The following is a 24001-nucleotide window of genomic DNA, read 5'->3' as shown; positions in this document are numbered from 1 at the left end:
CTCGGGCATGGATGTGTGTGATGTCCTTAGGTTAGTTAGGTTTAAGTAGTTCTAGGTTCTAGGGGACTGATGACCTCAGAAGTTATGTCCCATAGTGCTCAGAGCCATCTGAACCATTTGAACTATGCAACAATACCGGTACAGTATTTCCTGGTCGCTAGATTGGAAGGGGAAGCCCATGGCCTGAGAGGTCATCTGACCTGAATACAGTTGATTATTTCGAATGGGGACATCTAAAGCCACTTGTGTACGAGACCTCAGTGGATACGGAGATGGAATTAGTTGCCAGAATTGTAGCTGCCAATGATGTGATTCGAAACACGCCAGGCATATTTGTGAGGGTGCGCCAGATTCTTGTTCGACGATGTCATGCTCGCATTGAGGTTGATGGCCTTCGCTTTCTGCAGATTTTGTAAGATGCAGTAAAAGTGGCACGTTCATTGTGTCAGGGATGGTATTTGCAGTTAACTGTAACTAATCTAAATAAGAAAGTACACAGTATTGTGGTTTTATTACTGTTATCTCCTTAAGGTGACTTCTCCGACCTCATGTTCCTACATCAAATTGTTCAGTGGCGCATCCTTTATGTCCTGTTACGTTTTTGCACGCTCTTACGGGAACATCCTATATGTAAGGCTGAATCGCGTCTAGTGCAAAAGGATCCAGTAGTGTCTGGTTTAGGGCTGTGTACGAAAGGTGAGTACGTCGTTAGCATCGTTGTGTGTGTGTGTGTGTGTTTATGGGTGTGTTTGAGTCTTGCCATGTCTGATGAAATGCTAAATAAAAGGGGGCAGGCCCAGGAATGGGGATCCGGAATTCCAAAGTGAACTGTCGAATTGTTGCGGCAGCTTGCAACGGCGAATAGTTCGGTGGTGACGCTGAGACGCTCTGGTTGGAGGAAACCACCTCCAACGCGTAAGGTGTCAGCCCACAAGCGGTTTTAATCTCGCTGGAGTACGTGTGCGCCCGTGCAGCCCTCGCCGACGCTGACACACACAGGTCGGCAGTAGCTCAAGAGTAGAGGCTGCAGTGGCCAACCGCATTGTGGGACGTATATAAACTACCCCTGCGTTCGCATTACCAAACTCTGAATTTGCGGTCAAAATATGCACGTGCTACACGTTTCTCAGCTGGCTACTTTGCGGTAGTGAGTTATTACTTATCCTCACAAAGAGCGAACATTTTATAGCGGTAAGTTAGCTAAGTCCACGGCAGCTTTGCAGACTCGCAAGCGCCAACCGTGAGTGCAGAGTTCCGCCACACCCGGTCACACGGGCCTCTCGCCTGTTGGGAGACGAACGAGGCAGCCATCTGCTCTCCAGATGCTGCCGCGGCTCAAGACGCCGGTGTAGCGCCGTGCTGGCAGTCCTCTGCAACGGGATCTGGCGACAGACCGGGGGCTCTTCCCTTGCAGTCCAGGTGGTTAGCTCAAGCTTGGACTGGGACATGGACGAGGCAGGAAACCGATCGCGTTCTTTTGAAACGAATCAGCCCTGAACTCGGTTTTGCGATTTAGGGAAACAACGAAATACGGAAATCTGCACTGCCTGACGGGAACCTACATCTACGCCCATACCAGGGGCGTCTGAAAAGTCCGTGCAAAAATAAAAACTTATTACGTGTTTGGGGTAAACCTTTTTTATTTTTCGACATAGTCTCCTTTTAGACATATACACTTCGTCCAACGCTGTTCTAATTTGTTGATCCCTTCCGAACAAAAGGAATTGTCCAAGTCTGCAAAATAGCTGTTAATTGCTGCAATCACTTCCTCTTTTGAATAAAATCTTTGTCCCACCAGCCATTTCCTCAAATTGGGGAACAAATTGTAGTCCGAGGGAGCCAAGTCTGGAGAATAGGGGAGGACGTGAAACGAGTTGGAATCCTATTTCCATTAATTTTGCGACCACAACTGCTGAGGTGTGTGCTGGTGCATTGTCGTGAAGGAAAAGGACTTTATTGCGGCCCAATCTCCGGCGTTCTTCTTGCAGCTCGGTTTTCAAACGGTCCAGTAATGATGAATAATATGCACCTGTAACGGTTTTACCATTTTCCAGATAGTCGACGAGGATTATCACTTGCAAATCCCAAAAGACAGTCGCCATAACCTTTCCGGCAGAAGGAATGGTCTTCGCCTTTTTTGGTGCAGATTCTCCCTTGGTAACCCATTGTTTGGATTGTTGTTTGGTTTCAGGAGTATGTTTAATGTATCCATGTTTCATCCACAGCGACGAAACGATGCTTAAAGTCCTGCAGATTCTTCCTGAACAGCTGCGAACCATCCTTGCAACGCATCACACGATTCCGTTTTTAGTCAAGCGTGAGCAATCGCGGAACCCATCTTGGGGATAGCTATCTCATGTCCAAATGTTTGTGCAAAATATTAAGTATCCGTTCAGTCGAGATGCCCACAGCACTATCAATCTCACGCACCTTAACTCTTCTGTCATCCATCAGCGTATCACGAATTTTGTCAACGATTTCTGGAGTCGTAACCTCCACAGGGCGTCCAGAACGTTCAGCATCACTTGTGCCCATATGGCCACTCCGAAAATTTTGAAACCACTTATAAACTGTTCTAATCTAAGGTGCAGAGTCACCCTAATGTTTCTCAAGCTTCTCTTTAGTCTCCTGAGGCGTTTTGCCTTTCATAAAGTAATGTTTAATCACCACACGAAATTCTTTTTCGTCCGTTTTTTGACAATCACTCGACTTCCTTGATTCACACGAATGCCAAACACAAAGAAATAGACCAATATGGCTGAAACTTGGTGCGCGTTCTTTCCAAACATGCTACTAAGTAAACATGACCTCGATACGCGCCGGTGGTGTCATGTCTCGGACTTTGCACGGACTTTTCAAACACCCCTCGTATTCCGTAAGCTACCGTACGGTGTGTGGCGGAGGGTACCTTGTGCCGCTACTGGTCGTCTCCTTTCTTGTTCCAAAGGCAAACACAGAGATGGGAGAACGCCTGTCTATATGGATCCGAACAAGCCCTCATTTTTATTATCTTATCTTCGTGATCTTTACTAGAAATGCGCACTGGCGGCAGTAGAATAGTTCTACGGTCGGTCTCAAATGCTGGTTCTTTAAATTTTCACAGTAGTTTTCCTCTAAAACAATGTCGCCTCCCCTCCACGGATTCGCTTTTGAATTCCCGAAGCATCTCCGTAACACTTGCGTGCCCTTCGAACCTACAGGTAACAAATCTAGCAGCCTGACTCTGAATTTCTTCCATGTGTTCGTTCCATACTAGCTGTTGTGGATCCTGGAGCACTCGAGCAGTACTCAAGAACATGTCGTACCAGCATCCTATAGGCGGTCTCCTTTACAGCTGAACTACACTTCCCTAAAATTCTCGCAATAAACCGAAGTCGACCATTCGCCTTTCGTGCCACAGTCCTCGCCAGCTCGTCCCACTTGACTCCGCTTTGGAACGTTACGCACAGATACTAAGACGACGCGAATGTGTCAAGCAGAACACTGCTACTGCTGTAACCTACCATTACGAGTTTTTTTCTCCTGCTCGTCCGCATTAACTTACATTTTTATGGTTTTAGAGTCAGCTGCCATTCATCACGCCAACTGGAAATTTTGTCTAAGTCGTCTTGTATCTTTCTACAGTCACTCAACTTCGACAGCTTACCGTACCCCAAAGCATCATCAGAAAGCAACGGAAGATTGCTGCCAAACCTGGCCGCGAAATCATTTATGTATATAGAGAACCACAGCGGTCATGTGACATTTCCCTGGGACACTCCTGATGATACCCTTGTCTTTGATGAACACTCGCCATCGAGGACAACGTACTGGGTTCAGTTACTTCAGAAGTCTTCGTGCCACTCACATATCTGGGGACCTACACCACATGCTGCTATCTTCGTTAAGTCTGCAATGGGGCACCGTGTGAAGTGCTTTTCGGAGCTCTAGAAATATGGAATCCGCTTCTTGTCCTCCGTACATACTTCGTAGTATATCGTGCGAGAAAAGAGCAAGCTAGGTTTGAAAAAAGCGATTCTTTATAAAACCGTGCTGATTGGTGTATATGAGCTTTTCCATCTCTAGGAAATTTATTGTATTCGAATTCAGAGTATGTTCTACAATTCTGCAGCAAACCGATGTTCAGATATTCGCCTGTAATTTTGAGGGTCAGTTCTTTTATCCTTCTTGTACACAGGAGTCACCTGCGCTTTTTTCAAGTCGCTTCGGACTTTGCACTGAGCGAGAGATTCGGAAAAAATGCGACCTAAGTAAGGCGTCAGCGCTTTAGAGTACTCTTTGTAAAACCGAAATGGGAGTCGCTCCGGACCTGGTGACTTATTTTCATTACTTAACACTTGCGGGCTGAGATGCCGTGGTCCATACATACACTCTCCCCTGACGTTTCGCCTTCGACTGCGGAAGGCATCCTTCGAGGACAAGCGGCGAACTGCCTTCATTCTATGATCTGGCGGCTTGGTTGTTTTCAACTCTTTCAGTCGTTTCTCTACGCCGCGGATGCTTCCTACTACGTCATCCATACGGGACTCAGGGCGGTATGTCTGTACAATTCTCCTGCATCAACGATTTCTTAATTGCGGATTTTAGAATTTCGGTTTCCTATTTTCAGCTGCCGCACCAGAGTGACCGGATAGAAGCCTTAGATCCGCTTGGCATAGGACAACAATTTCCCAGGGTGCGTGGCCAGATCTTTCGCTGAGCTATGACGGTGGTGGTCGCTGTATGCTTGGTGCATCGGTCTGAACAGACGTCCTCCACAACACAGTGCGCGTTACCCTTCACGTCCAGCGGTTGTAATATGAGGGGTATGCTCAGGGAATCAGCCAGAGGGAACTTTTTAAATGTATCATGGGAATGCGGTCTGGCTGCACGTGTCTTTCGGGTGGCCCACGTGCCACGCAGACAAACGACCAGCCATAAACGGATAACAATAGCATGGTTCTCCCCCATTATTAGGCCTCCACCCCTGGCTACGTAACGTGTCCGATACTGAGGCGGCGTTTGCAACAGTATGAAAGATGGTCATATTGAAATACACTACTGGCCATTAAAATTGCTACACCAAGTCGAAATGTAGATGATAAACGGGTATTCATTGGACAAATATATTACACTAGAAATGACATGTGATTACATTTTCGCGCCATTTGGTTGCATAGATCCTGAGAAATCAGTACCCAGAACAACCACCTCTGGCCGTAATAACGGCCTTGATACGCCTGGGCACTGAGTCAAACAGAGCTTGGATGGCGTGTACAGGTACAGCTGCCCGTGCAGCTTCAACACGATACCACAGTTCATCAAGAGTAGTGACTGGCGTATTGTGACGAGCCAGTTCCTCGGCCACCATTGACCAGACGTTTTCAGTTGGTGACAGATCTGGAGAATGTGCTGGCCAGGGCAGCAGTCGAACATTTTCTGTATCCAGAAAGGCCCGTACAGAACCTGCAACGTGCGGTCGTGCATTATCCTACTGAAATGTAGGGTTTCGCAGGGATCGAATGAAGGGTGGAGCCACAGGTCGTAACACATCTGAAATGTAACGTCCACTGTTCAAAGTGCCGTCAGTGCGAACAAGAGGTGACCGAGACGTGTAACCAATGGCACCGCATACCATCACCCCGGGTGATACGCCAGTATGGCGATGACGAATACACGCTTCCAACGTGCGTTCACCGCGATGTCGCCAAACACGGATGCGACCACCATGATGCTGTAAACGGAACCTGGATTTATCCGAAAAAATGAGGTTTTGCCATTCGTGCACCCAGGTTCGTCGTCGAGTACACCATCGCAGGCGCGCTCCTGTCTGTGACACAGCGTGAAGGGTAACCGCAGCCATGGTCTCCGAGCTGATGGTCCATGCTGCTGCAAACGTCGTCGAACTGTTCGTGCACATGGTTGATGTCTTGCAAACATCCCCATCTGTTGACTCAGGGATCGAGACGTGGCTGTACGATCCGCTACAGCCATGCGGATAAGATGCCTGTCATCTCGACTACTAGTGATACGAGGCCGTTGGGATCCAGCACGGCGATCCGTATTACCCTCCTGAACCCACCGATTCCATATTCTGCTAACAGTCGTTGGATCTCGACCAATGCGAGCAGCAATGTCGCAATACTATAAACCGCAATCGCGATAGGCTACGATCCGACCTTTATCAAAGTCGAAAACGTGATGGTACGCATTTCTCCTCCTTACACGAGGCATCACAACAAGGTTTCACCAGGCAACGCCTGTCAACTGCTGTTTGTGTATGAGAAATCGGTTGGAAATTTTCGTCATGTCAGCACGTTGTAGGTGTCACCACCGGCGCCAGCCTTGTGTGAATGCTCTGAAAAGCTAATCGTTTGCATATCACACCTTCTTCTTCCTGTCGGTTAAATTTCACGTCTGTAGCACGTCATCTTCGTGGTGTAGCAATTTTAATGGCCAGTAGTGTACTTCATAACTCGATAGTAAATCGATGTTTTACAGTACGATAGATCCAAATATATCAAGCACGCTTGCTGCAATCATGCCCATTTATTAAGGGGGCATGGATGTGTGTGATGTCCTTATGTTAGTTAGGTTTAAGTAGTTTTAAGTTCTAGTGGACTGATGACCTCAGTAGTTAAGTCCTATAGTGCTCAGAGCCATTTGAACCATTTATTAAGGCCTTCATACGAGGTGCGACAATAAAGTAATGAGACTGATTTTCTTTGCAAGATGTGTCAACCCTGCAGGCTTGCGTAGACACAATATCCTTGACCTTGGTCTATAAGCTGCTTCTAGTCCAAGCAGCGCATCGATGCAACTGCTCAGTCGTGAGTTGTGCTGTAAGAAGTTAACACATGTTTGTGTCTCTCGTCACGGAAATGGAACTGCATAACATTGCGCAACGGTATGTCATTTCTTTTTGCGTTAAATTGGGTGATAACGCGACAACTTACAGTGAGCTTCAGAAGGCTTTTGGAGAGGAGGTTATCTCAAGAGCTCAAGTTTTTCGTTGGCATAAAATGTTTAGTGAAGGCAGAACGAATGTTGAAGATGAAGACCGCAGTGGACGACCATCAACCTCGCGGACGGGTGTCAACTTGGCCAGGTGCGTGAACTCATACGATCTGATCGAAGATTATCCGTGAAAATGATTGCAGAAGAACTGAACATCAATCGAGAAACGGTTCGTCTAATAATAACTGAAGATCTTGGTATGAGAAAGATTTGGATTCTGCATCACGATAATGCGCCATCCCATACTGCTCTGTCAGTACAGGAATTTTTAGCCACAAAACAAATTTCAGTACTACCACGGCCACCTTATTCACCAGATATCGCTCAGTGCGACATTTTTCTATTTGCAAGAGTCAAAACGGTGGCGAAGGGACACCATTTTCAAACAACAGAAGATGTCCAAAAAGCTGTCACGAGGGTCTTGGAGGATGTTGCAGAAGATGAGTTTCAGAAATGTTACCATCAATGGCAGAAGCGCTGGAAAAAGTGTGTGCAATCAGAAGGGAACAACTTTGAAGGAGACAACACGAAACTTGACTAAAACGGTAAGCAACATTTTTTTCACATTAGTCTCATTACTTTATTGTCCCACCTCGTTTTACACATATCATAAAAACTGTAGAAGTTAAGTTGAACACACTTAACAAATGTACTTACAATAGTCACTACAAATTAATAACGGCTTCATGTGATCTTAAAGATCGAGGTATCAGATGATAGCTCAGCACTCTACCTTCTATCCCTATCTGCACTGATACTATTTAATTTATTAAATTACTGTGTTTTATATCTTTTTGTTACCTTAATGTGTTAGAGCATAGTATGCTCTATGGATACACAGCAAACAGTATGGCAATTTTCAGGTCTAGCCATATGTAGCCATGTTACATTTATCTCAGTTATTAACTGTTTCTGAATTATTAATAAAATTTATGTTGGGGATTATTACAACCTCTGTAATTTAAGAACGACAAATGATTTGTAAGATTTAATACCATAAATAGATTGAGCATGACAAGACCCATCAGCTGAGCTGACCAAAGTTACATTTCAATTATTTTTATGTGTGATTTTTGCTCTTTGTTATAAGTTCATGAGTGTGAGATTGTGTTTAATTAGTCATATCTATGCTTTTCTGTGTACAATATCGTGTTTGCTGTCTACTGAAGCTGGAAAAAATTTTCTTTATTTTAAACCATACATGTAACTTGTAGCTTTAGTACTGTGCGAATGGTGCTCCATATTACACATTTTAGTAATTCATGTTGTTTGATAGGAGAGCGAATGTTTCTTATTGGCGCGTGCCGTGGGGTTCTCAGACATTCTGGAGTGGCTCTTCAGAGCAAGGTGGAAATCCTGGGAGAGACAGAGAGTTTAAATACTTTGTGTCAAGATGTCATAGGGAAGAGGTGGTATAGAGATGTCATAGCGAATACTTTGTGTCAAGATATGAAAGGGAAGATCTGATATACAGATGTGATAGCGAACACTTTGTGTTGAGATGTGATACAGAGACGTGATACAGAGGTGTGGTAGCGAACACTTTGTGTCGGGTGTGATAGGGAACACTTGGTGTGGAAATGTGATACAGTAAACTTTGTGTCGAGACGGGATAGAGGGGAGACTTGTTGTCGAGATGGAAGAAGAGAGAGACATCATGTGGCAGAGCAGATAGCACGGTAAAGTGTGGCTAGTGGGATTTTGACTCAGTGAGTTAGTATGAATTTTAATTTTGAGCGATCATCATCCTTCATGGAACTTTCACGTGATTTACTTATTTTTCTGGGATTACTTGCGGCTAGCTCAAAGCATGGGACTTAGCTATTTTGAGGAATTAGTGGTGATTTATTGATTTTTGGGGAGTCTACTGCCATTCTGATTACGCAGATTTACGCAATCTTAACTGCAATTGAATATTACCAATTTGCATTTTTTTAAACTGAATTACTGTAGGACCACCACTTCCAGATATTCTTTCATATGTTTGATTCAGCATAGATCTGTTGTGTCGTCTACATCAATTTATTATCAGCACATAATAACCTCTTATTGCCAGTCTAACATTCTGTGTGGTTTCTGTTTGTTCTAAGTCGTGTCTCCCTACCACTTTTGCGCAACGACGCTCTGAGCGTGTTTTTTAGGGAACTGACTAGTTTGAACCTGGGACCTGTTGCTAGTAAGGAGACGCCAGACCACACATGACATGTAGAGTTCAGAAGAGTTCAGTAACCAAATACTTAATGATTTCAGCGTCAGCTCCACTGCACTCCCTGTAAAAGAATCTTAATACTAACTAAATTTAGTGGAAGGGGTTCAAGGCTTTCCTATGTTTAGTTAGCTGGTAAAATAACGTCGAAAAAGCAGTTAAGTTTACCATTGGAAATTTTATTCTACCCACAAAACATTGTTTATAAATTGCACTATTGATAAAAGGAAATGTTTTAATACAGGATGATAAAAACCAACTGCGTTCAACAAAAATGTGAACGAATATTCGCTGAATGGGTTTCCAAGTTCTACAATGGATCGAAGGATTACCTATGCCATATCACATCTATAATCTAGGTTTAAATTAAGTTTCACAAAAGAGAAAACTCTCAAAATGGTCTACAGTGACCCTCAATTATCTTTAATTACTTATATAACTTGTCGTAAATTACAGTGGCTGATGTGGATTCTCAATAATTATATAACAGAAAAATCATCGCGTTTCAGATTTTAACTTACGTAGCAAATGTGAATACCATGAGCTTTGATTGACGATCGACACTAGTATTACGCAAAAAGGGGTTGTAACAGATGAGACTTCTGCAGTTCTTAGTGAAGCCTTATGCGCTAAAAAATGCGGCATCGCGTGCGTTCATTACCTGGTCGGTGTTCGTCAGGGGGCGACGGCCGGCGCATCTCCGTATAGCTCGCCGTCTCCGAAGCAACTCTTTTTCTAACTTCTCGTTACTACAATTTACCGAAGTTGGTTTAAAAAAAACTATCTGGCTGTGTTTTCATATGACCAATCAGGGTCTCAATGTTAACCTTAAGCTCCGCCTACAAAAATTTTGTCTATCCAATGAGAAACGTTATACTTTTCGTGATGGGGCAATGTTTTTAACGTTTGCAACGTAACAGAGACGCGAAAAAGTCTCACGCTAAAACTTGCAGCTGGTGTGGCCCTTTTAGTGTTATCGAAAGATCTATACTGTTCTTCTGGAGGGCTCTATCTTTTAACATGGGCTGGGGGGGGGGGGGGGGTGGTTCTGGCAGTTACTTTTCGTGGTGGGGCAATTTTTTAACCTTTGCAACGTAACAGTGACGCGAAAAAGTCTCACGCTAAAACATGCGGCTGGTGTGGCCCTTTTAGTGCTATCGTAAGATCTATACTGTTCTTCTGGAGGGCTCTAGCTTTTAACATGGGCTGGGGGGTGGTCCTAGCGGTTAGCTGGCGACGTGGGTGTCCGTCCCTTATCGTAGGGCCTTCTAGCTTAACACAGTTCTGCTCTCGGCTTCTGTTCTCGTTTCTCCCCTCGGAACTGCGTCTCTCTCACGGCGGCAAGGTATGACATGCATTTACGCGTTCTTGTGTTAGTCTGTGGTATTGCATTTGCTCACTCGTTGATCGTATTACTTTGGTTAATTCAATGTCAGGATTTATTCGGAGATATGTGACATAGTACTGGATTTGCTTATCATGTCAGGGTTTTCATGGAAGGTGTTGGATTTGCCTGACACCTTACACCACTTATTATTATTAATTTAATTGCAGTTTGTGTTTATTTAAAAATCTCGCTTAACTTGCCAGTGCTTTAGCTATTTGACTGGAGGACTACAATCTGTGATTGTAGTTTCAGCTGTCATAGCTAATGGGCATGAAAGCAGACGTGTACGCATGGCTCGACCCTAGACCATGAGAACGTTGAACCACATTTTCTGAACAGACCCGTGCGTAGCTCAGATACCACCTAACCAACAATCCCATTATAATGCTACGTCGAAAATATGATTTCCCATTAAGGAATCCGATTAGTAAATCGACTGGTACGCCTTGGCAGTTGGTATGGCGTACGATGAGGGTCTCTGTGGTCCAGATATTCACGGACGTAGTATCGAAGTGGAATGGTGCGTTATTGTATTGGATCCCCAAACTCCCGCGAACAATAAGAGCTATAGTTTGCGACAATTGTGGCTATCACAAAAGGAGATCAGGTATGACGCATCAATGATTTCACGCTAAAGAGGGTCCTAGTAGATGATCTCAATCTCAGTGCTGATTCAATAGCTGTACCGTCAGAAGTATTTATTCCAAGCATTCGATCGTTATATTTAAGTATTCATTTGAGAGCTGTCTACAGTCCGCATAATTTAGACGTTAATTTTTTGGGACACGAATATAATTCAGCCATAATGCGAGAAATATTCTCTCTCCTTCCGTCTTCCTACATGAGAGACATAAACATGGGACGTAACCCAGCTATCTCTTCTTCCATTATTACATAATTTACTACTGAAGCAAAGTGGATAGCGCGTATATTCTCTGACAGATCTATCTTCGTGACGACGCACTACGAAGTTTTTTGCCCACATTCGTTTACTATTTGCTCTGTGGCACAAAACCAATGTCTAATTTAGAAGTAGTCAAATACTTGTGTGCCGACAGTGTCACAGTAGCTACACTTAAACACCCCTAGTTGTCCAAAATAAAGCTCCTTGTGACAGTGCCAGAAATTAAAAAAAAAGCTTTAATAATTTAACTGGGTATACAATAAAAGTTTGAGCAAAGAGCACGAGAGAAAATTGGCCCCTTTCCTTAAAACTCCGGTCTCTTGTGATTTCCTGCTGTTCCCGCTACCACCTAACGAGTGAATCCGCGCGGTATTAGCCGAGCGGTCTGAGCGCTGCAGTCATGGACTGTGTGGCTGGTTCCGGCGGAGGTTCGAGTCCTACCTCGGGCATGGGTGTATGTGTTTGTCCTTAGGATAATTAAGGTTAAGTAGTGTGTAAGCTTAGCGACTGATAACTTTAGCAGTTGAGTCCCGTAAGATTAACACACATTTGAACATTTTTTGAACGAGTGACAAAACCAGTCAGATCACAGAGTGTATTGGTAATGATTCAGAGAGTAGATACGGCCTTCACTTGCCGGCAGAACGCGGGCTCCCTGCCAGCCAAAGGGAAGGGAAGGGAAGGGAGGGGAAGGCTAGCACTGTTAATCAGGCCGTCAGCTTCACACCTCTGGAGCGAAGCTCGGAAACAAGCAGTCGTCAGGTGGGCGAATCTGTTAGTACCGAGCGTGCACGCATTTCGCATTTAACACCGTCGGCCGTACTGGATCAACAAAAACTATTGTGGAATGGTTCAAATGGCTCTGAGCACTATGGGACTCAATTTCTGAGGTCATTAGTCCCCTAGAACTTAGAACTATTGAAACCTAACTAACCTAAGGACATCACACACATCCATGTCCGAGACAGGAATCGAACCTGCGACCGTATCGGCCTCGCGGTTCCAGACTGCAGCGCCTAGAACCGCACGGCCACTTCGGCCGGCAACTATTGTGGACTCTCCAGCTACGAGTATACAGGGTGTTACAAAAAGGTACGGCCAAACTTACAGGAAACATTCCTCACATACAAATAAAGAAAAAATGTTATGTGGACATGTGTCCGGAAATGCTTAATTTCCATGTTAGAGCTCATTTTAGTTTCGTCAGTATGTACTGTACTTCCTCGATTCACCGCCAGTTGGCCCAATTGAAGGAAGGTAATGTTGACTTCGGTGCTTGTGTTGATATGCCACTCATTGCTCTACAGTATTAGCATCAAGCACATCAGTACGTAGCATCAACAGGTTAGTGTTCATCACGAACGTGGTTTTGCAGTCAGTGCAATGTTTACAAATGTGGAGTTGGTAGATGCCCATTTGATGTATGCATTAGCACGGGGCAATAGCCGCGGCGCGGTACGTTTGTATCGAGACAGATTTCCAGAACGAAGGTGTCCCGACAGGAAGACGTTCGAAGCAATTGATCGGCGTCTTAGGGAGCACGGAACATTCCAGCCTATGCCTCGCGACTGGGGGAGACCTAGAACGACGAGGACACCTGCAATGGACGAGGCAACTCTTCGTGCAGTTGACGATAACCCTAATGTCAGCGTCAGAGAAGTTGCTGCTGTACAAGGTAATGTTGACCACGTCACTGTATGGAGAGTGCTGCGGGAGAACCAGTTGTTTCCGTACCATGTACAGCGTGTGCAGGCACTATCAGCAGCTGATTGGCCTCCAAGACTACACTTCTGCGAATGGTTCATCCAACAATGTGTCAATCCTCATTTCAGTGCAAATGTTCTCTTTACGGATGAGGCTTCATTTCGACGTGATCAAATTGTAAATTTTCACAATCAACATGTGTGGGCTGACGAGAATCCGCACGCAATTGTGCCATCACGTCATCAACACAGATTTTCTGTGAACGTTTGGGCAGGCATTGTTGGTGATGTCTTGATTGGGCCCCATGTTCTTCCACCTACGCTCAATGGAGCACGTTATCATGATTTCATACGGGATACTCTACCTGTGCTGCTAGAACATGTGGCTTTACAAGTACGACACAACATGTGGTTCATGCACGATGGAGCTCCTGCACATTTCAGTCGAAGTGTTCGTACGCTTCTCAACAACAGATTCGGTGACCGATTGATTGGTAGAGGCGGACCAATTCCATGGCCTCCACGCTCTCCTGACCTCAACCCTCTTGACTTTCATTTATGGGGGCATTTGAAAGCTCTTGTCTACGCAACCCCGGTACCAAATGTAGAGACTCTTCGTGCTCGTATTGTGGACGGCTGTGATACAATACGCCATTCTTCAGCACTGCATCAGCGCATCAGGGATTCCAGGCGACGGAGGGCGGATGCATGTATCCTCGCTAACGGAGGACATTTTAAACAGTTCCTGTAACAAAGTGTTTGAAGTCACGCTGGTACGTTCTATTGCTGTGTGTTTCCATTCCATGATTAATGTGATTTGATGAGAAGTAATAAAATGAGCTCTAACATGGAAAGTAAGCGTTTCCGGACACATGTCCACATAACATATTTTCTTTCTTTGTATGTGAGGAATGTTTCCTGAAAGTTTGACCGTAACTTTTTGTAACACCCTGTATAATAGCTATCGTAAATCTGACTGAAAGTTTTGGCAGAGGTGTGCGACCATCATAATCACAAAAGCTGTAAGGAATCGTCCAGCATTGTTAAAATTCCTATAGTTTTTATACAGTAGCTGCTGTGTACGAAAATGCAGGAGTGGTGAAATCAGCCTAGCGGCCGTAGCTGTATCTAGTATTTACACCAATGCATCCCAACAAACACAGGTAAATTGCAACAGAAGAAATATTCTACTGTGACTTATGGTTTGTAACTCTCAGCTAAATTTTCAGCAGATTGGAACGTATGAAGGAAGATAAATTATGACATTAATCAAGTTTTGCCACATCGCTGTGTACCAAACTATAGTACTAAATCCATAGACAAGTAATACACATGATATAAAGATCATTATACGACTTTGCGATCATTACGTCACCGGTTAATGTAAATTTCCATTCCGTCTGCAGTTTTTGTTTCGGCTTAAGCCATCATCATTGTCACATCATAATAATGTGGATAGAACCACATAGTATGTCATCAGATTTCCGTGTACAGCCATACCATGGACTAGTAAAGTCGAATAGTTTTAAAAAAAAAAATTGAAAAGCCATCAAGACGGAAATGCCGGCCGAAGTGGCCGTGCGGTTAAAGGCGCTGCAGTCTGGAACCGCAAGACCGCTACGGTCGCAGGTTCGAATCCTGCCTCGGGCATGGATGTTTGTGATGTCCTTAGGTTAGTTAGGTTTAACTAGTTCTAAGTTCTAGGGGACTAATGACCTCAGCAGTTGAGTCCCATAGTGCTCAGAGCCATTTGAACCATCAAGACGGAAAATTACATTAAATAATAAACTAGCTGCCGTCAGCTCTTTCTCGGATGCAGCTGAACTCTACATCTACATCTACATCCATACTCCGCAACCCACCTGACGGTGTGTGGCGGAGGGTACCTTGAGTACCTCTATCGGTTCTCCCTTCTATTCCAGTCTCGTATTGTTCATGGTCTCATGGTCTCTTCGCGAGATATACGCAGGAGGGATCAATATACTGCTTGACTCTTCAGTGAAGGTATATTCTAGAAACTTCAATAAAAGCCCGTACCGAGATACTGAGCGTCTCTCCTGCAGAGTCTTCCACTGGAGTTTGTCTATCATCTCCGTAACGCTTTCGCGACTACTATATGATCCTGTGACGAAGCGCGCTACTCTCCGTTGGATCTTCTCTATCTCTTGTATCAACCCTATCTGGTACGGATCCCACACTGCTGAGCAGTATTCAAGCAGTGGTCGAACAAGCGTACTGTAACCTACTTCCTTTGTTTTCGGATTGCATTTCCTTAGGATTCTTCCAATGAATATCAGTCTGGCATCTGCTTTACCGACGATCAACTTTATATGATCATTCCATTTTAAATCAGTCCTAATGCGTACTTCCAGATAATTTGTGGAATTGACTGCTTCGAATTGCTGACCTGCTATATTGTAGCTAAATGATAAGTGATCTTTCTTTCTACGTATTCGCAGCACATTACACTTGTGTACATTGAGATTCAATTGCTATTCCCTGCACCATGCGCCAATTCGCTGCAGATCCTCCTGCATTTCAGTACAATTTTCCATTGTTATAACCTCTTGATATACTACAGCATTATCCGCAAAAAGCTTCAGTGAACTTCGGATGTCATCCACTAGGTCATTTATGTATATTGTGGATAGCAACGGTCCTACGACAATCCCCTGCGGCACACCTGAAATCACTCTTACTTCGGAAGACTTCTCTCCATTGAGAATGACATGCTGCGTTCTGTTATCTAGGAACTCCTCAATCCAGTCACACAATTGGTCTGATAGTCCATATGCTCTTACTTTGTTCATTAAACGACTGTGGGGAGCTGTATCGAACGCCTTGCGGAAGTCAAGAAACACGGCATCTACCTGGGAACCCGTGCGTATGGCCCTCTGAGTCTCGTGGACGAATAGCGCGAGCTGGGTTTCGCACGATCGTCTTTTTCGAAACCCATGCTGATCCCTACAGAGTGTTCCAAAATTCTACAACTGATCGACGTTAGAGATATAGGTGTATAGTTCTGCACATCTGTTCGACGTCCCTTCTTGCAAACGACCTGTGCTCTTTTCCAATCCTTTGGAACGCTGCGCTCTTCTAGAGACCTACGGTACACCGCTGCAAGAAGGGGGGCAAGTTCCTTCGCGTACTCTGTGTACAATCGAACTGGTATCCCATCAGATCCAGCGGCCTTTCCTCTTTCGAGCGATTTTAATTGTTTCTCTATCCCTCTGTCGTCTATTTCGATATCTACCATTTTTTCATCTGTGCGACAATCTAGAGAAGGAACTACAGTGCAGCCTTCCTCTGTGAAACAGCTTTGGAAAAAGACATTTAGTATTTCGGCCTTACAGAATTTTGTCAACTAACGCTGTACCCCAGAATATTTTGACCTGAATCGGCTTTTTTTTATGTCCAAAATACGGCATTAGTCCACGCCGATGCACTGAGGCGACGAAAGTCACAGCATAGCGATACACACAGATACAGATGGCGGTACTATCGGGTACGCAAAGCATGAAAGGCCAGCGCTCGGCCGTAGCTGTCATTTATGGCTGCGCGACGGCAATTAACACACTCTGAACGCGGAATGGTGGTTGGAGCTTCACGCATGCCACATTCAATTTCCGAAATCGTTAGGGAATTCAGTATTTCGAGGACCATAGTGTTGAGAGTGTGCCGAGAACACGAAATATCAGGCACTACCTCTCACCACGGAGAAAGCAGTCGCTGACGGTCCTCATTTAACGACCGAGTGCAGCGCTGTTTGCGCAGAGTTGTCAGTGCTAACAGACAAGCAACACTGCGTGAAATAACCGCAGAAATCAGTGTGGGACGTACAACGAACGTGTCCTTTAGGACAGTGCGGCGAAATTTGATGTGAATGGTGTGTGGCAGCAGACGACCGACGCGAGTGCATTTGCTAGCACCATGGAATCGCCTTCAGCGCCTCTCCTGGGCATGCTAGCATATCGTTTAGACCGTAGACGACTGGAAAACCGTGGTGTGGTCACACGAGTCCCTATATCAGTTGCTATCAGCACTGAAAGATCTGAGTCGAAACAAAGCCCCGGGAGTAGACAACATTCCATTAGAACTATTGACGGCCCTGGGAGAGCCCGTCCTGACAAAACTCTACCATCTGGTGAGCAAGATGTATGAGACAGGCGAAATACCCTCAGACTTAAAGAAGAATATAATAATTCCATTCCCAAAGAAAGCAGGTGTTGACAGATCTGAAAATTACCGAACTATCAGTGTAATAAGTCACAGCTGCAAAATACTAACACGAATGCTTTACAGACGAATGGAAAAACTGGTAAAAGCCAACCTCGGAGAAGATCAGTTTGGATTCCACAGAAATATTGGAACACGTGAGGCAATATTGACTCGACGACTTATCTTAGAAGAAAGATTAAGGAAAGGCAAACCTACATTTCTAGCATTTGTAGACTTAGAGAACGCTTTTGACAATGTTGACTGGAATACTCTCTTTCAAATTCTAAAGGTGGCAGGGGTAAAATACAGGGAGCGATAGGCTATTTACAATTTGTACAGAAACCAGATGGCAGTTATAAGAGTCGAGGGGCATGAAAGGGAAGCAGTGGTTGGGAAGGGAGTGAGACAAGGTTGTAGCCTCTCCCCGATGTTATTCAATCTGTATATTGAGCAAGCAGTAAAGGAAACAAAAGAAAAATTCGGAGTAGGTATTTAAGTCCATGGAGAAGAAATAAAAACTTTGAGGTTTGCTGATGACATTCTAATTCTGTCAGAGACAGCAAAGGATTTGGAAGAGCAGCTGAACGGAATAGACAGTGTCTTGAAAGGAGGATATGAGATGAACATCAACAAAAACAAAACGAGGATAATGGAATGTAGTCGAATTAAGTCGGGTGATGCTGAGGGAATTAGATTAGGAAATGAGACACTTAAAGGAGTTTTGCTGTTTGGGGAGCAAAATAACTGATGATGGTCGAAGTAGAGAAGACATAAAATGTAGACTTGCAATGGCAAGGAAAGCGTTTCTGAATGGAGTGGACAATAAATAGTTTGGACAAGAAGAGAATAGAAGCTTTCGAAATGTGGTGCGACAGAAGAATGCTGAAGATTAGATGGGTAGATCACATAACTAATGAGGAGGTATTGAATAGAATTGGGGAGAAGAGGAGCTTGTGGCGCAACTTGACTAGAAGAAGGGATCCGTTGGTAGGACATGTTCTGAGACATCAAGGGATCACCAATTTAGTTTTGGAGGGCAGCGTGGAGGGTAAATATCGTAGAGGGAGACCAAGAGATGAATACACTAAGCAGATTCAGAAGGATGTAGGTTGCAGTAGGTACTGGGAGATGAAGAAGCTTGTACAGGAATATAGTAGCAAAGAGAGCTGCATCAAACCAGTCTCAGGACTGAAGACCACAACACACAACAGCCCCCCCCTTCGGGCAGACCGTTCGACCGGTACCGGTCTTTCAATTTGACGCCACTTCGGCGACCAGCAGTCGATGAGGATCATAGGATCATGATGAGGACAGGACAACACCCAGTCCCATGGCGGAGAAAGTTCCCCGACCCAGCCGGGAATCGAACCCGGGCCGGTGGTTGCTCCAAAATGGTGTAGGCTGTGTTTACTTGGAATGGACTGGATTCTTTGGTCCAACTGAACCGATCATTGACTGGAAATGGTTATGTTCAGCTACATGGAGACCATTTGCAGCTTCATGGACTTCATATTCGCAAGCGAGGATGCAATTTTTGTGGGTGACAATGGAGGAAATGGTGGAGGAGGAGGAGGAGGAGAATAGTGTTTCACGTCCCGTCGACAGTGAGGTCATTAGAGATTATGGGGGGGGGGGGGGACTGTGCCAAATTTGCCTTAAGCGATATCGGGAAATCACGGGAAACCTAAGTCAGGATGTCCGGACGCGGGTTTGAATCGTCGTCCTCTCTAATATGAGCCCCGTACGCGAACCACTGCGCCACAAAAGTCACCGGTTTCAAAAACTTTCTGGACAGTTCGATCGAATGATCTGACCGTCCAGATCGCCAGACATGAATCCCATCGAACAATTATAGGACATAATCGAGAGTACAGTTCGTGCACAAAATCCAGCTTGTAGAGACAGCACGGCTCCGTACTTCTGCAGGGGACTTCCAACGACTTGTTGAGTCCCTGCCACGTCGAGGTGCTGCACTGCTTCGGGCATGGGGAGGTCGGCCACGATATTATGCGGTATCCCACGGCTTTTGACACCTCGTTATAGGTATCACAGACAAAAAGACACTAATAATTCTTACATTCATAGCTGACGTAATTCTCTCATACGCCTAAAAATTAGTTTTCTCTTTCCTTTCTTACCAGATTAATAATTTCTCTTTCTATTCGTAAGCCTTACGAACAAAGTAAATTTCCCATTTTTAAAAGGGAATAACTTACCCAGTTCTTATCACGTTCATTATCACCATTTTTTGAAGGTAATAAAAAGGGAACATAGTAATAAATCCCTAATTTCAATGATAATTTTACGTTCATTACAAACTGAAACGATAAACTACGTCTGCGTAAGTCAGAAAGCAATCGTACCCTCTACTGGTAAACTCGCAAAATCTTCCTTTTCCTAAGATTATCCATCGTACACCAGACAGAAAAATCTTACCGGTGTACATGTAACAGACCTTTATTTCTAAGTACTCGATATACTCTCTTACAGAGAGTACTATTACATTACCTCAAGCCTGCCTTACAATAAGTAATAACGGAAGTGTTAGTAACATCTCACATTCCTACATCTACACTTACATCTTCATTTATACTCCGCAAGTCACCCAACGGTGTATGGCGGAGGGCACTTTACGTGCCACTGTCATTACCTCCCTTTCCTTTTCCAGTCGCGTACGGTTCGCGGGAAGAACGACTGCCGGAAAGCCTCCGTGCACGCACGAATCTCTCTGATTTTACATTCGTGATCTCCTCGGGAGGTATAAGTAGGGGGAAGCAATATATTCGATACCTCATCCAGAAACGCACCCTCTCGAAACCTGGCGAGCAAGCTACACCGCGATGCAGAGTGCCTCTCTTGCAGAGTCTGCCACTTGAGTTTATTAAACATCTCCGTAACGCTATCACGGTTACCAAATAACCCTGTGACGAAACGCGCCGCTCTTCTTTGGATCTTCTCTATCTCCTCCGTCAGACCGATCTGGTACGGATCCCACACTGATGAGCAATACTCAAGTATAGGTCGAACGAGTGTTTTGTAAGCCACCTCCTTTGTTGATCGACTACATTTTCTAAGCACTCTCCCAATGAATCTCAACCTGGTACCCGCCTTACCAACAATTAATTTTATATGATCATTCCACTTCAAATCGTTCCGTACGCATACTCCAAGATCTTTTCCAGAAGTAACTGCTACCAGTGTTTGTTCCGCTATCATATAATCGTACAATAATGGATCCTTCTTTCTACGTATTCGCAAAACATTACATTTATCTATGTTAGGGTCAGTTGCCACTCCCTGCACCAAGTGCCTATCCGCTGCAGATCTTCCTGCATTTCGCTGCAATTTTCTAATGCTGCAGCTTCTCTGTATACTACAGCATCATCCGCGAAAAGCCGCATGGAACTTCCGACACTATCTACTAGGTCATTTATATATATTTTGAAAAGCAATGGTCCCATAACACTCCCCTGTGGCACGCCAGAGGTTACTTTAACGTCTGTAGACGTCTCTCCATTGAGAACAACATGCTGTCGGCATCTTCGTCTCCGCATAGCTACCGCACCTTACATCCGTGTAAACCTGCTTCACGTTTTCAAGGCTCGATCCCTCTTCACAGTACTAATGCCTCACATATACTGTACTGCATCTCTATCACCAAATTGACGATTTCTTCATACCTCATCATGTGTTTTATCAACCAATCCCTTCTTTTAGTCAAATTGTGCCATAAACTTCGTTTTTACCCAATTCGACTCTGCATCGCCTCGTTAGTTACTCGATCTACGCATCTGACGTTCAACGTCTCTCCGTAGCACCACGTTTCAAAATCCCCTGTTCTCTCTTCTTGTCTGAACTGCTTGCCGTACAAAGTTGCACTCCAGACAAACACCTTCCTTACATTCAATGTTAACATATTTCTGTTTTTTACAAATGCCTTCGTATTTTGCTATTATCAGTCAGCATTTTATTTTCTCTCTATATCGACCACCGTCAGTTAATTTTCGCTCAAATACCAAAAACCGTAGACTATTTCTAGTGTTTCATTTCCTTATTTAATACCACAAGCATCACTGGAGTTAATTCGACTGCTTTCAATTACCTTTGTTTTACTGTTGTTCACGTGTATCGTAGAACCTCTTTTCAAGACCCTACCGATTCTATTCATTTGACTTTCCAGCTTCCCTTTCGTCTCTGACAGCGTTACAATGTCGTCTGCCAACCTCAAAGGTTTTATTTTTTCTCAATGAATTAAAATTCCCTTTCCCTAGAGTCTGGTTTCTGTACATGTTGTAGATAGCTGTTCAGCCTCTGTATTTTATCCATGCTATCTTCATAGGACTGTTTTCTGGGCAACAATGTGTAACATTATGTAATTGCCTTATCATTTTAAATCATTCACTAATCGAGCAGTTGCTCGGCAACAGCTACAGTTAGCAAATAATGTTGCGAGAATTTAAAAGGTGAACCACCTGTGACGTAACTTGTTTATTGTCGAAGCGCCGTCAGAGATGCTGGGAGTTACTGACTTTGAAAACCGCGGCGCGAAAAACAGACAGAAGAAGAACACTTTTTTACACATTTTTTTTTATGTACGAGATATTCTCGATGAACAGCTACTCATTCTTCTCTTGTCTCCTGTAACGTGTGTCGGACGCGCATGTCTTGCCGCCGTATTATTATTGTTAAAAATAATATTGTTCTAGTGTAAAGTAAATGTGTAATACTAAAAGTGCCTAGCAGTAGATTTATTGTGCGACGTGTATGTGAAAACGTCAAAGGAATTGTTTTCATTACGAGAAGTGCCAGTCAAAACGGCATCCATGTTAAATCCTTCATTGCAGTGTAAGTTCGTCTATTAATTGCTATAAATTCAGATTTAAATGGAACTGGTGTATGGACTATTTATTTAATATAGAATCTATGTCTCACTCCTTCATGAAGTTATTTAATTTTCTTTATGTTTCTGCCAAATAGAGAGTTCACAGTCACGAATTCTTTCGTCGAAATCGGACGGAAGTTGTATGCGGCGAAATATTTTCTCCGCGCCATATTCTATTGGTAAATGCATGATAAACTACGGTCCCTTAGGAAATTCATGTTGAGCTATCCAAAAATAATTATATTTTGAATAGGCATTTACTCTCTTCCGCAATGCAACTTCCGACTGATCAGACGATCCAACAAGAAACAGCCGCACACGGTCGGCGTTCGCAAATATGTTTCCACCGCTGATTATAGGTATATGTTACAGCACAAAAGTAAACATATTGTTATAATTAGCGGCTACGAACGGGGACATTTATAACTGTATGTTTATGTATACACATTACGTAAACATATCGTTATAAATGTCAACAACTTTATATAAGTCTGCTAATGTTATAAATGTGAGTTCTCCATTCTTCAGTCTTCAGTCTTTTTCTTGTACCTCTGTCCCGCAGCCGTGCAGGGTCGTCATAATTACTAACGGATTTTAGTTTAAAGGGAGACTGGATTCCCTGGTAGGTATCCCCTGTGTAGCCACCCTGTTACCCATCGAGAGGGAACATGTGTAATCCAGCTTTCTGCCCATAGTGTCATTCATGTCAAAGTGAGCGAACGTTTTCTGGACGTCTGTGATTCGTCTGAGGTAGGATTGGGAACCAGCCCAGTGTCACTTAGTGGGATATGGGGAAAACCGCGTAAAATCCACAGCCAGGCTGGTTGGCCGGCACACCAAACCACCTCGGGCTCGACCTGGGGCTGCCACATCTCCCCGTCCCTTAATCGAAGCTTTAACACGCACGGCTATCTGGGCGGATGTTTGCCTTTTTTCATTCTATTTTCTGAAACAAATCTTAGATAGAATACTTGCTCAATGTTTCCCTACATTTCTCCGGAACGCAAGCTGATCCCTCCCGAGGTCGGACTCCATCAGCATTTTCTTTCTTCTTTAAATGATTCGTGTCAGTATTTTGCAACTATGACTTATTAAACTGATAGTTCTGCAATATCCACACGCGTCAGCACCTGCCTTTTTCAGAAATAGACTTACATTCTTCTTGAAGCCTGTTTTACATACTAGGTGAAAAAGTTTTGTCATAGCTGGCTCTCCCAAGGTTCCTGATAATTCAAAGAGAATGTCATCTAGTCTAGGGACCTTTTTTATACTTGACTGTTTCAATATTCTGTAAAATACATCTCATTCTCTATTGTTATCTTCAAGTTTGTTTCTTTTGTACAAGCCCACCATAGATCCTTTCAACTTTTCACTTATCCCTTCTTTGCTGAGTACAGGCTCTCATTTGACCTCTTCTTTCTTTAATTTTCCTACAGGAAGCATATATCTTCTCCCTATTCGTGATATGCTGCTAATGGGTTTCAATTGTCCTGTAGCCGTTGCTGCTTCGCCACTCTGCATTTTCTGTCAGTCTCATTCTTTATGCGTCCGTATTCCCCTTTGCTTGCTTCATTTGCTGAATTTTTAATATTTTCTGCTTTCGTCAATTAGATTCGAAAACTCGTTTATTAACCAAGAATTTCTCCTGGTCCTTTTGTCTTTGGCAATGTGATGCTCTGCTGCCTTCACTATTTTATTTCTCAAA

Source organism: Schistocerca piceifrons, chromosome 8, assembly GCF_021461385.2.
Source record: "Schistocerca piceifrons isolate TAMUIC-IGC-003096 chromosome 8, iqSchPice1.1, whole genome shotgun sequence".
Taxonomy (NCBI): Eukaryota; Metazoa; Arthropoda; class Insecta; order Orthoptera; family Acrididae; genus Schistocerca; species Schistocerca piceifrons.
The sequence above is the reverse complement of the archived record's forward strand: the minus strand, read 5'-3'. Positions refer to the sequence as shown.